We start from the raw sequence: 12,156 nt of genomic DNA, 5'->3' as shown, positions 1-12,156 counted from the left end.
CAACAACATTGGTATGTGTACCCAGTGTTTAGGAAGGAAGGAGAGGGATTGTGACAGCTTTTCCTCGCAGTACTTTGTGTTTCTTCCTGTCATTAAATGTCTCTCTTATCTATCCCAAGGCACAGATTATTTGATGAATATACATTTTTAAACTTTGCCTGCCTGAGTAATTAACGCTACCTATTTTGCTCAGCATAGAATTCTTTTGTTTTGTTTTTGTCATGACTTCAAGCCTGGCACCTCAGGTGACAATTTACTTCACATTGCATTGCTTCCAGACATGGCTGTCTGCCATGCTAATATTTCTTCATTTTGAAGTCAGTGATACTGTTATTACCATTGATGGTGTTACATTTTGACAGTACTGTGGTGGTTTTTCTGCAACAAGGCTTGTTTGCTGATCCATAGTAAGAACTTGATTGCCTTTGAGCATATTTTTATTCTGTTTTTATTGCTTACTTCCTTGGGCTAACCCACTACTAGAATGTAAGGGAGATAAGGCTGTAAGTTCTCAATGAAGCAGATAATTGTTGCCGCAATAGTCTCCTTATGTGAATTAGAAACAGTAGTGGTTATGTTGTTCCACAGCTGCTAGAGGCTTCTTGGTCAACATGACAGGGGCCATTGTGCAGATTCATAGTGACATGATAAGGACAAGTCCTCAAGTTTGGTGGCCATATTGAAAACATTTGGGACAGTTCCTAGCTAATGAAAAGTTGCACTTACAGAAAGTTCCACAAACAGAAGTGGTGATTTTCACAGATTCCTCCTTTCCCCATGCAGTGTCATGGCACCCTATGAAAATCTGGATTCCTATGGAACAGTGAAGAGGTTGATACCAGGGGCTACAGCAGGAAGGGGGAAATTGGCAAAAATTGCTTTCCCCATCCTAAATGGAATAATTCCTTTCAAGTGCAGTAGGGTTCCATTAGATCTGACCTGCTGCATCTCTCTTTCTTGCTTTGTTGACAATTTAAAATAAATATTATGGGCTAGTAGAATCATACTTCCATTCAGTGTTTCAAAGGATGAGATGCTACCAGTCTCCTAAGGGCATCTTGTGAATGATGAAGAAACTAAACATGTAGGTTTTGAACCAGATATAGAACAGTGCCATTCAGTAGTATATTTGTTTTGCAGGATTTGCTAATAAAACATGACAGAAAGGCATTATCAGTATCTCTGAGCCTGTAGAAGAGCAATTATACCCAAGGGCCAAGTTGAGTTCAACATACAAACACACCTGTCTATAAATCTAAATGAATACTTCTGTATCTTTACTTTATGTCTGCTTCCTGCCACGCATGTAGACATTATTCCTTAGTAATAATAATAATAATAATAATAATAATAATTTATTTGTACCCCGCCCATCTGGGGTACACTCTGGACGGCTTCCAAAAAAATATTAAAATCCTCTAATACATCAAACATTAAAAGCTTCCCTAAATAGGGCTGCCTTCACATAGCTACAATAGATAACATATACATTCTGCAATCATGTTCCTGTATCTGTTTATGCTATATTTACATGGGGAATGGTACATTCTGTGAATGAAGGCCATAAATGGCCTGAGTTCAGTATATCCTGAGCAGTTATCCTCCTTATGAAAAACTGGCAACCTTCTAGACCAGCTTTTCTCAACCTGTGGGTCCCCAGATGTTGTTGAAGTACAATTCCCATCACCCCTAGCTAGCAAGGGATGATGGGAGTTGTAGTCCAACAACATCTGGGGACCCACAGGTTGAGAACTGCTGTTCCAGACCTACTGAAAGGCATGTGCTTCAGGTCCTGTTACTCCACCCTCTGCCAAAAACCAGATAACACAAAATAAGAGCTATCACTGTCAAAGTACAAGCCCCATGCCACATGCTGCCCAGAGAAACCTGATGGTGTCACTCAGTATTAACCTTCTAGAGGCAAGAGAAGAGTTAATTTGATTTGCCTAGAATCCTGGTATTGTATCCAACTTAATCATTGACAGCATGGAATGCCTTCCATGAGTGCAATGGAAGCGCCCTCTCACTTCCCCCAAACCCATTCTGGAGGCTTAGCCAAACCTCCATGGCAGATCTGGGGGGTGCTTGGGAGGAGTTCCATTGTGCTCAAAGAAGTTGCAGGTGGTTGGACTAGATGACTCTTAGAATCATAGAGTTGGAAGAGACCACAAGGGCCATCGAGTCCAACCCCCTGCCAAGCAGGAAACACCATCAGAGCACTCCTGACATATGGTTGTCAAGCTTCTGCTTAAAGACCTCCAAAGAAGGAGACTCCACCACACTCCTTGGCAGCAAATGCCACTGTCGAACAGCTCTTACTGTCAGGAAGTTCTTCCTAATGTTTAGGTGGAATCTTTTTTCTTGTAGTTTGGAACCATTGCTCCGTGTCCGCTTCTCTGGAGCAGCAGAAAACAACCTTTCTCCCTCCTCTATGTGACATCCTTTTATATATTTGAACATGGCTATCATATCACCCCTTAATCTCCTCTTCTCCAGGCTAAACATGCCCAGCTCCCTTAGCCGTTCCTCATAAGGCATCGTTTCCAGGCCTTGGACCATTTTGGTTGCCCTCCTCTGGACACGTTCCAGTTTGTCAGTGTCCTTCTTGAACTGTGGTGCCCAGAACTGGACACAGTACTCCAGGTGAGGTCTGACCAGAGCAGAATACAGTGGCACTATTACTTCCCTTGATCTAGATGCTATACTCCTATTGATGCAGCCCAGAATTGCATTGGCTTTTTTAGCTGCCGCGTCACACTGTTGGCTCATGTCAAGTTTGTGGTCAACCAAGACTCCTAGATCCTTTTCACATGTACTGCTCTCAAGCCAGGTGTCACCCATCTTGTATTTGTGCCTCTCCTTTTTTTTTGCCCAAGTGCAATACTTTACATTTCTCCCTCTTAAAATTCATCTTGTTTGTTTTGGCCCAGTTCTCTAATCTGTCAAGGTCGTTTTGAAGTGTGATCCTGTCCTCTGGGGTGTTAGCCACCCCTCCCAGTTTGGTGTCATCTGCAAATTTGATCAGGATGCCCTTGAGTCCATCATCCAAGTCGTTGATAAAGATGTTGAATAAGACCGGGCCCAAGACAGAACCCTGTGGCACCCCACTAGTCACTCTTCTCCAGGATGAAGAGGAACCATTGATGAGCACCCTTTGGGTTCGGTCAGTCAGCCAGTTACAAATCCACTGAGTGGTAGCATAGTCAAGTCCGCATTTTACCAGCTTCTTTACAAGAATATCATGGGGCACCTTGTCAAATGCCTTGCTGAAATCAAGGTAGGCTACATCCAATGCGTTCCCTTCATCTACCAGGCTTGTAATTCTGTCAAAAAACGAGATCAGGTTAGTCTGACATGACTTATTTTTCAGAAATCCATGCTGACTATTGGTGATCACAGTATTCCTTTCTAGGTGCTCACAGACTGTTTGTTTAATGATCTGCTCCAGAATCTTCCCTGGTATTGATGTCAGACTGACTGGGCGGTAATTATTTGGGTCCTCTCTTTTCCCCTTTTTGAAAATAGGGACAACATTTGCCCTCCTCCAGTCTGCCGGGACTTCGCCTGTTCTCCAGGAATTCTCAAAGATGACTGCCAGTGGTTCTGAGATCACATCTGCCAGTTCTTTTAATACTCTTGGATGCAGTTCATCTGGCCCTGGAGACTTGAATACATCTAAACTAGCCAAGTATTCTTGTACTATCTCCTTAGTTATTCTGGGCTGTTTTTCCTCTGCTGAATCATTTGCTCCAAATTCTTCAGGTCGGGCATTGTTTTCTTTATCGGAGAAGACTGAGGCAAAGAAGGCATTGAGGAGTTCAGCCCTTTCTGTGTCCCCTGTTTGCATTTCACCATCTTCTCCTCTGAGTGACCCCACTGTTCCTTTGTTCTTCCAACTCTAAGATTCTATTATTCTAAGCTGTGCCTCACACACAATGATTTTCTTGGATACAACTCCTGATTATTATTATTTACTAATTTAACTAATGATAGGGTTTTCTGATGCAATATTTAGTATACATTTTTGATATACTCATTTCTGTCTGTTACCTTAATTTTAGCTCCAAAAAAAGTGTTACTGAAATTTTAGTAAGAAAGCCACTGCAATGGTTGAGATTTGTAACACACACACACACACACCCCGATGCATCCTAATGGCTGTGTGGGGTTTCTGTGCTTTCTGGATATGGCTGGCACCATTAGTCTCTTTTCAAAATGGAAGTCTACTTTAAATAGTTCGTTTCCTCCAGCTGTGGCTCTTTCTGAACAATGAATTGGAACCACATAGCACTTTACAGGCCTTAAGTGTAATAGTGCTTCATCAGGATATCATACTAGGCTGCCACAGATGTATTGCCCTTGTAAGCTTTGCCGTGGACTTCCTATAAAAAGGTGGAGAACCATACATTGGCATTTATCTTATCCTGTATGTTATTTATGGCCTTGTAAAGGTAAGAAAAATGGATGTTGCTGCAGACTTTGGGATGGCTTTCTGTACTGCTTGTACAGTGCCTTTAGAATTTGTTGGTATGACTGAAATACAGATGATGAAAACAGCAAGTCAGATAAGAGATTTCAAACAGTATTATACCCATCCTTGAAACCTTTATTGCATTAACTGTTTAGTCCATGAAACCAACCTACATAACTAACCTAACACATTTTGTGCAGAATATCAATAATTCCTCTTAATAATAGTGATAATTAAATAACTGACAGCTTTGCATCCTTTAATTGCAAATATATAATTGAATGGTTTCCTCGCAAAACGTTAGCTTGATTTTTCAGCAGATCCTTTTTCCTCCCAAGACTGCTCCCTCTCTCTTTTCATGTTCCACATCAACCTCCTTCAGTGTTGTAATGCATGATGCTCTGCTTCAGTACATGCTTTAGGCAGATTTGATATCGTCTGTGGGACACAATACCGTATTTTTTGCACCATAACACTCACTTTTTTCCTCCTAGAAAGTAAGGGAAAATGTCTGTGCATGTTATGGAGGGAATGCCTACGGGTGGCATGCCTACGGATTTTCCTCCTCTAAAAACTACATGCGTGTTATGGTCGGGTGCGTGTTATAGAGCGAAAAATACGGCACTTTAGAACTCTGTTGTTCTAGTGCATTTTATGTTATAAATTACAGAACTGAAATTGAGGACACAAGTAATTTCTCAGTGTGGCAGAGCTGAAACCTTCCAGACATCAAGTACTATTCTTTGGGCTAGTAGATGAAAACTTGGTTCCAGAGAAGTTCAAGGATGGATATGTGTATCCATGTTGCCATCCACTTACAGCCCTGCCCCCATAAAGGGTACTGTTCCAGGCTCTCTGCAGCACTAGAAGCAACCTCATTCTTCTTTGGGTCCTAGACACAATCAGTTTTGTTTGAGCAGTTATGGTATGCCCTGCCTATCTGTAATAAAATATGGCTTTCTGTATTATTTATGCAGTCCAACAGGTTCTGTAAAAATAAATAAATAAAATAATTATGGACTGGATCGAGATTAAATCTACTCCCACAGAAATCAGTGTGACTTAGGTTAGTCATGACTATCTGGTTCCATTGATTTCAGTGATACTAAAGCATTACTTACTGAGTTTTCACCCAACCCTCTCTTATAGATATTTACTAATGGAGATCTGTGGTAGCTGTGAGATTTTCCTATACAGCTTATGTTGAAGAAACGTGTGACATTGCAGGCAGAACCCTTTTTATTTCAAACTTTGAATAGTGTTCTTTCATGCCATCTACCGTATTTTTCGCCCTATAGGATGCACTTTTTCCCCTCCAAAAATGAAGGGGAAATGTGTGTGCGTCCTATGGGGCGAACGCAGGCTTTCGCTGAAGCCTGGAGAGCGAGAGGCGTCGGTGCGCACCGACGTCTCTCGCTCTCCAGGCTCCAGGAAGCTATCCGCAAGCCTTGCACGCCCGGGGGGAGTTCCCCCGGGCGCGCAAGGCTTGCGGGCGGCAGCCGGCAGCGCGGAGCACGGAGTGCCCTTCGGAGGACGCCCCGTGCTTCGCACTGGTGTCGGAAAGCCTTGCGCACCCGGGGGATCTCCCCCCGGGCGCGCAAGGCTTGCGGGCGGCAGCCAGCAACGCGGAGCACGGGGCGCCCTTCGGAGGACGCCCCGTGCTTCGTGCAGGTGTCGGCAAGCCTTGCGCACCCGGGGGATCTCCCCCCGGGAGCGCAAGGCTTGCGGCCGGGAGCACGGGGCGCCCTTCGGAGGACGCCCCCTGCTTCGTGCAGGTGTCAGCAAGCCTTGCGCACCCGGGGGATCTCCCCCCGGGCGCGCATGGCTTGCGGGCGGCAGCCTGCAGTGCGGAGCACGGGGCGCCCTCCCGAGGACGCCCCGTGCTTCGCGCAGGTGTCGGCAAGCCTTGCGCACCGGGGGGCGCGTGGGGCGCCCTGAAGCAAAGCGCCCCTCGTGCCAGGCAGACATCGGCCAGCCCCACAACCTCGGGGGACAGCGGGGAGGCGCAGCACCGCCATCCCACTGTTCCCCGACCTGGTTTTGGGGGGGAAATAAAGGGGGGAAAATTTCCTTTATTTCCCCCCCAAAAAAGTAGGTGTGTCCTATGGGACGGAGCGTCCTATGGGACGAAAAATACGGTATCTTTTTCTTTTTTTAAAAAAAGGTTATTTTTCCTTCACAAATTTAAGAAAATAAATTCAAGTGCAGACAGAAACCTAATTCATTATTCTGTCACTTTGTGAGTCTAATGGAGCAAGAGCAGCTGTTAAGAGCCTCTGAATACCTGAGATTGAACTCTTCAGAGTAACATGGAGACAATATCAGGGACCAACATACACAGTGTACACAATGCAAAATTAATTGGAAAATAGATGGTCTGAAAGTTAAACACACTCTTGTGGCCTGTAAACATTTGTTCTGCAGCTAAAATAACAGCACTATATTAAACTAAAAGAATATTTGCTTCTAGCACTTAAGTGAAACAAATTCATTAACCACCATTCATTTTGTTTTTAAGCACTGGATTACATGACATTACTTCTGTTCCTATTATTAAACAATGTATCAAGTAAACCTAATGCCAAAATTAAGCCCATGACAAAAAGATGTAAGAAATTGAATTAGAAACTTGAAAATATGTACTTGGAATTGAATTGCTCGAAGCCAATTTATGTTAGTCCCTATGGTGGTCTGCTAGAAAAATATATTGGTGCTAGCAAACATTTTCAAAAGGAAGTTATCACTGAACCCTGAATAGTATTCAGAAGACCTGCCAATCTTCTCATTGTGTGCTCATCTGGTCTTCTAAGTTCAGTTGCAAAATTAAGGAATGCATTTTTCTGATTTTCATTAATCTAGTTTTAGAACCCATATTTCTTATCTTAAGCTGAATTATTTACCCACAAAGTTACCACTTTCCTTCCTTCATCCTTTTTTTTAGTGGTCAGGGTAGGACTTAAGTAGAGCATATATCAGAGATTTAACTGAAAGGAGAATGTGATGCTAACATCCATTACCAAGATGAAGGTCTACCAGGCTTGCACGTTGAGAATGCTGCTTTATGGAAGTGAGTCCTGGGCAACTTACGACCACCTTCCACATGCAGCAGCACAACTAGACACCTTCATCTCCTTCAGCTGCAACAAATATGTCTGTCTCTACAGCCACAGCAGTCGCACATCAGTCTCTACAGCCACAGCAGTCGCTGCAACCTTCCAACAGCTTGATCTCACCCCCAAAGGCAAACTCCTCCATTGTTTCCTGAGACGAATGGATGGATGTCAACAGAACTGAGAGGACAGACAGGAAAGGGCGGCTTTCTATGTTGTATAGAATGAAGCAACATGTCTTGACAATAGATTGAATATAGGTGCAAAGGAAAAGGATGATTAAAAATAAAGCCAAGGCTGTGTATTACAGTAGGCACTGCCCTCTAATCTGTTGGGTTCAACTGGGATGTTCTGTTGCAGAATAGCACATTGTCAAGAAAACATTGAACTATTTTAAGATGTAATATCTGAATACTTGTTTTCTTTTTCTTTTCTTTTTTTGCTCCATGTTTTCATCATAAACTAAAAGCTGGGTGAAATGTTTGCTACTTCAAGGGTTTGGAATGAACACAGATCCAAAGGGGAGGGAGACCTTTTGCCACTCTTGATTTTGCAGTGTGCGAAAGCAGGCATGCTACCAAGAAGTCAAAAGGAGATGATTATCCAGCTTGCCCAGAGGGTTATGTGCAATGGGAAAACAAAATCGAGAAACTTTGCTACTGTTCTGAAAAAGATGAAAATTAAAAAACAGTTACTAGCCAGGGGCCAAATGTAGCTCTAAACCATCATTTAAAACATTTTTTTCCATTCAATTTTCTCCTTTAAGGATCTTAATTTCCTTGGAGTGCAATGAAACACTGCTAGATTTCAAGTTCATTTGGGAGAAAAGGTGAAAAAGGGTGGGTGTTTTTTCACTGAAGCAACAAAATGCTGAACTGCTCTAATAACAAAGCTTTTAAGATGGTGGGATGCAATCTAATAATGTACCAAAACACACATTTTAAAGGGTGGAAAGGTTAGTAGAATTCATTCAGTCTTGTCTTGCCTTTTCTAAAAGGGAGAGGGGTGTTAAAGGCTATCAGTGCATTGCTGACTCACATTTGCTTGAGAAGAATTGGAAAGCATATATTCACTAAGAAATTGCTCAGGACCAATTTGCATGTAGGAAATGTATTGTAGGGCTTAAGCATAATGAAATGCTGGTTGTTTTTGTTCCTAGTTTGGTTTTGCATTTTCACACATCTGAAGAAATGAGCTCCAGCTCCAGAGACCTTTATACTAATATTAAGTGTATAATTATTTAATGTAAGGCAATGCTCTTTGTAGGATTTGCTTATGGAAACCAACATAGCTACACATGTGGAATGTTATTTTGATAAACTGAACATTTCACATACATTCAAGTTCTCTCCTGGACCAAAGGCCTTACTATAGGCTGCTAAAAATGTTTAAGAGATGATGAAGGGCCAATTTTCCTGGCATGGCTTCTCCCATCACAGTGCTGCAGTGAAATGATTCCTCCTTCCGTACTGCTGAGTCTTGTCTTGGTGCCATTCAGGGTCTGGACTTCACAGTACTACAAAGAACTAGTGGGCTTCCTAAATATAAATTTGTCTCCATAGAGAAGCAGTTGTAAACATCTGGGACTTTGCCATGATAAGCAAAGTTCCTGAGTAGAACTTAAAAACATGACAGGCAGATTTTGGAATCCCTTCTAACAGTAAACATATAATAAACATATTTTAAAACAGCGAAGAAAACCTAGATTTAACACTATGAGCTGAAACTAACATTTTATCATGTCTCTTTTCTTGCAAATATGTTGAACATTTTGTAATGCAGAGGCAGAGTGGAACTAAAACTGAATTTGAGGTCCATGTTGAATTTTTTTCTCTTCCCTGGCAAAGCATCCTATTTTTGAAAATGATTTATTATGATCTATTTAGTCCACTTTTTTTATAAAAAAAAAAAGGAAAAAGAGTAAAAAACCCTCCACACAATAACATTCTTAGGATTATAGTGAGATTTGCTTCAGGGAAAGAATAATACATATTTTCCCTGAACTACTAACCTTTTCAAGTTCTCTCTCTTTCCCCCTCTTTCAGTGCAGTGTTAAAGTTGTTGGCAGGTAAAGAATTGCCGGGAGGTGAACTGACATTATAAATGTCAGAGGTCAGCACAGGTGTAGGAGGAAAAAGAAGCTGCTGAAAAATCAAGCTTACCTTTTGTGGGGAAACCTTCCAATTATATCTTTGTTGAAAGTAACAGTCCAGTTTCTAGACTACTTACGGCTTCAGCACTAAAAATAAGAAAAAGAAATTTGAAAAGGTTATACATGTGGCCAAAAAATACATTATTCCTTGCCTGAAGGGAACACAGCCATCTTTTGAAAATACATTTTTTTACCATTCTAGCTTTATAAGGGGGATTGTGTTCTATGAATTATATCTCTTTGTATCTCTTCATGCTTTGAGAATAACAAAAAATGAAGCCCCGGGCTTTAGTCACAAGCCAGGCAGTGTCACAAGGTGACACTCATTAAACAAATTCTCTGTGAAATGATGCTTGTTGCAAATTCTGCTAAAGAAGCAGCACAGAAATAGAACTGCAGAGCTTTGGGTGGAAATGGAGTGCATAGAAGGTACATTTTAAAATGCATTGCAACCTGAAAGCTGCAAATCCAACTTTCCTTCTCTAAACCTTGATTTTGTGGGTGAGGAAAAGGTTTAAATAATATCATACCTTCTTCCTGTCATGCAAAGAAATATCTTATCTCAGATTGAGCCAGAGGAAATGTCTTATAATATTAGACTATATTTCAATTTCTAGCACATTCAGTCATTCCTACAATTAATTGGCCTTTTAACAAGATATTCAAGCTGTTTCCCATGTAAGCAAGGCTAGGCAGTCGAGCACTGTGTTTGCTAGTTGGGCAGCTTTTGTAGAAAAATACTGCATTTGGTATTGTGAATACAAAAATACAATATTGTTTGAAATACAATGCTTTCTCTTTAATGTATGTACTTTAGTTGTCCTGATTAGCAGGGCTCCAGTTTTTACTTGCAGTGGCATGTGTTCAGTCGCTTTCTGGAGAGGGTGATGAGCCCTGGACTACCAATCCTGGAGGTGTGGGGTAGAGAGGACTGCTAATGTGATCCATAGAAACACAGGAAGCTGCCTTACACCAAGTCAAACTACAGTGGTACCTCGGGTTAAGTACTTAATTCATTCTGGAGGTCCGTTCTTAACCTGAAACTCTTCTTAACCTGAAGCACCACTTTAGCTAATGGGGCCTCCTGCTGCTGCCGCGCCGCAGGAGCCCGATTTGTGTTCTTATCCTGAAGCAAAGTTCTTAACCTGAAGCACTATTTCTGGGTTAGCGGAGTCTGTAACCTGAAGCGTATGTAACCCGAGGTACCACTGTATCTGGTCTTTCTATTCCAAATAATAGTGGATTGATCCCCAAAGTTGAAGGAAAGCATGCAATTTGGGGTTTGATTCTGCCTCAGGGTAGGGGTACAGACATGTAGCATCTTTGCTCTCACCTGCCAGATACTTCAACAACCCAGCAAGTATAGAAACACAACATAGCTCCAGACTCTCCCTTTCCAGCTCTGAGTGAAAGGTGGGACAAGGGCTTCGTTTTTGCTTTGCATGAAATCTACACCCTTTTCACCAGCTCCAAGTTGGGAAAGGGAGTGTGGGATTGTCTCTGGTCTTTTAGAGGTGAGGTCAGAGACAAGAGCCCATACCTTTGGAGAGAAATGCATGGTTTTGGTAACCACAAGTTTTGGGTTGACTAATCCCTTCTGATTCAGACAGTTGTTTTTAGCGACATTCAGATCTTTTCTAGGGAAGTGTAACCAATGCTATTGTATTTGTTTCCAGGGGTTGTATAGCAGGGAAAGTAGCAGCTCATGGGGAAATATTAGATATTGTAATGCACCTTATATATAACTTGTTGAATTTGCAGGGACTTCTGTTACCATGTAAGGGATTGCTACCTTATTTGTTGACCACTACACAACAATCTGTAGTTCAGAGATGGAAATCCTTGGAAGATCTAGACTTACCTGCTTGGCACAGAAATGTTTGAAATACTGCATTCTTGGGGGGGAAAACACACACAACCTACCAGGGGAAAAGGAATCACAGACCTTTTATGCCATCTGGAGGAACTTTATTTTATATGCATCTAATAACAATATACGTGATTATTATTTTTGTTCTGTTTCCTGTAAGAAAATTTTGGGCGGGAGGGATATTATTTATACATTCCATTTAATAAATATTTAGATAATAATAATTGAACAGATGTTCATTTGCCAAGCACATTTGCTGGCCAAAAATCATCACTTATCATAACTGATTCAAAGTCTATAGTGGTAGAGAACAAGTTTTCCCTATGCTTCCAAAATTCTTTTTTACTTAGTTTATCACTGCAGCTGATGTAGCATCAGTTCACTGATGCACTACTAACTGTATGCTGCATAGAAACTAGCTATGTCATACCAGCCTTGGGAGCCCAATGTGCTTTACTGTGCTGTCTTACCACCACAGCAGAGCATAGGATATGCCTGTCAATAAGAGCATGCGTAGCCAGAGCATTAAGGACAAATAGCATGGATGTTATCT

At 41.8% G+C, this 12,156-nt stretch overlaps 1 protein-coding gene across 2 annotated transcripts in view; it reads left to right on the top strand.

Moving 5' to 3' along the window:
* LOC309350139 (bifunctional heparan sulfate N-deacetylase/N-sulfotransferase 3) overlaps positions 1-12,156 on the top strand; it is a 62,719-nt gene that overhangs the window by 33,426 nt on the left and 17,137 nt on the right. The window lies entirely within an intron of this gene.

This window comes from Podarcis erhardii (genome assembly GCF_964252035.2).
Source record: "Podarcis erhardii genome assembly, chromosome: 9".
Taxonomy (NCBI): domain Eukaryota; kingdom Metazoa; phylum Chordata; class Lepidosauria; order Squamata; family Lacertidae; genus Podarcis; species Podarcis erhardii.
The sequence above is the reverse complement of the archived record's forward strand: the minus strand, read 5'-3'. Positions and strand labels throughout refer to the sequence as shown.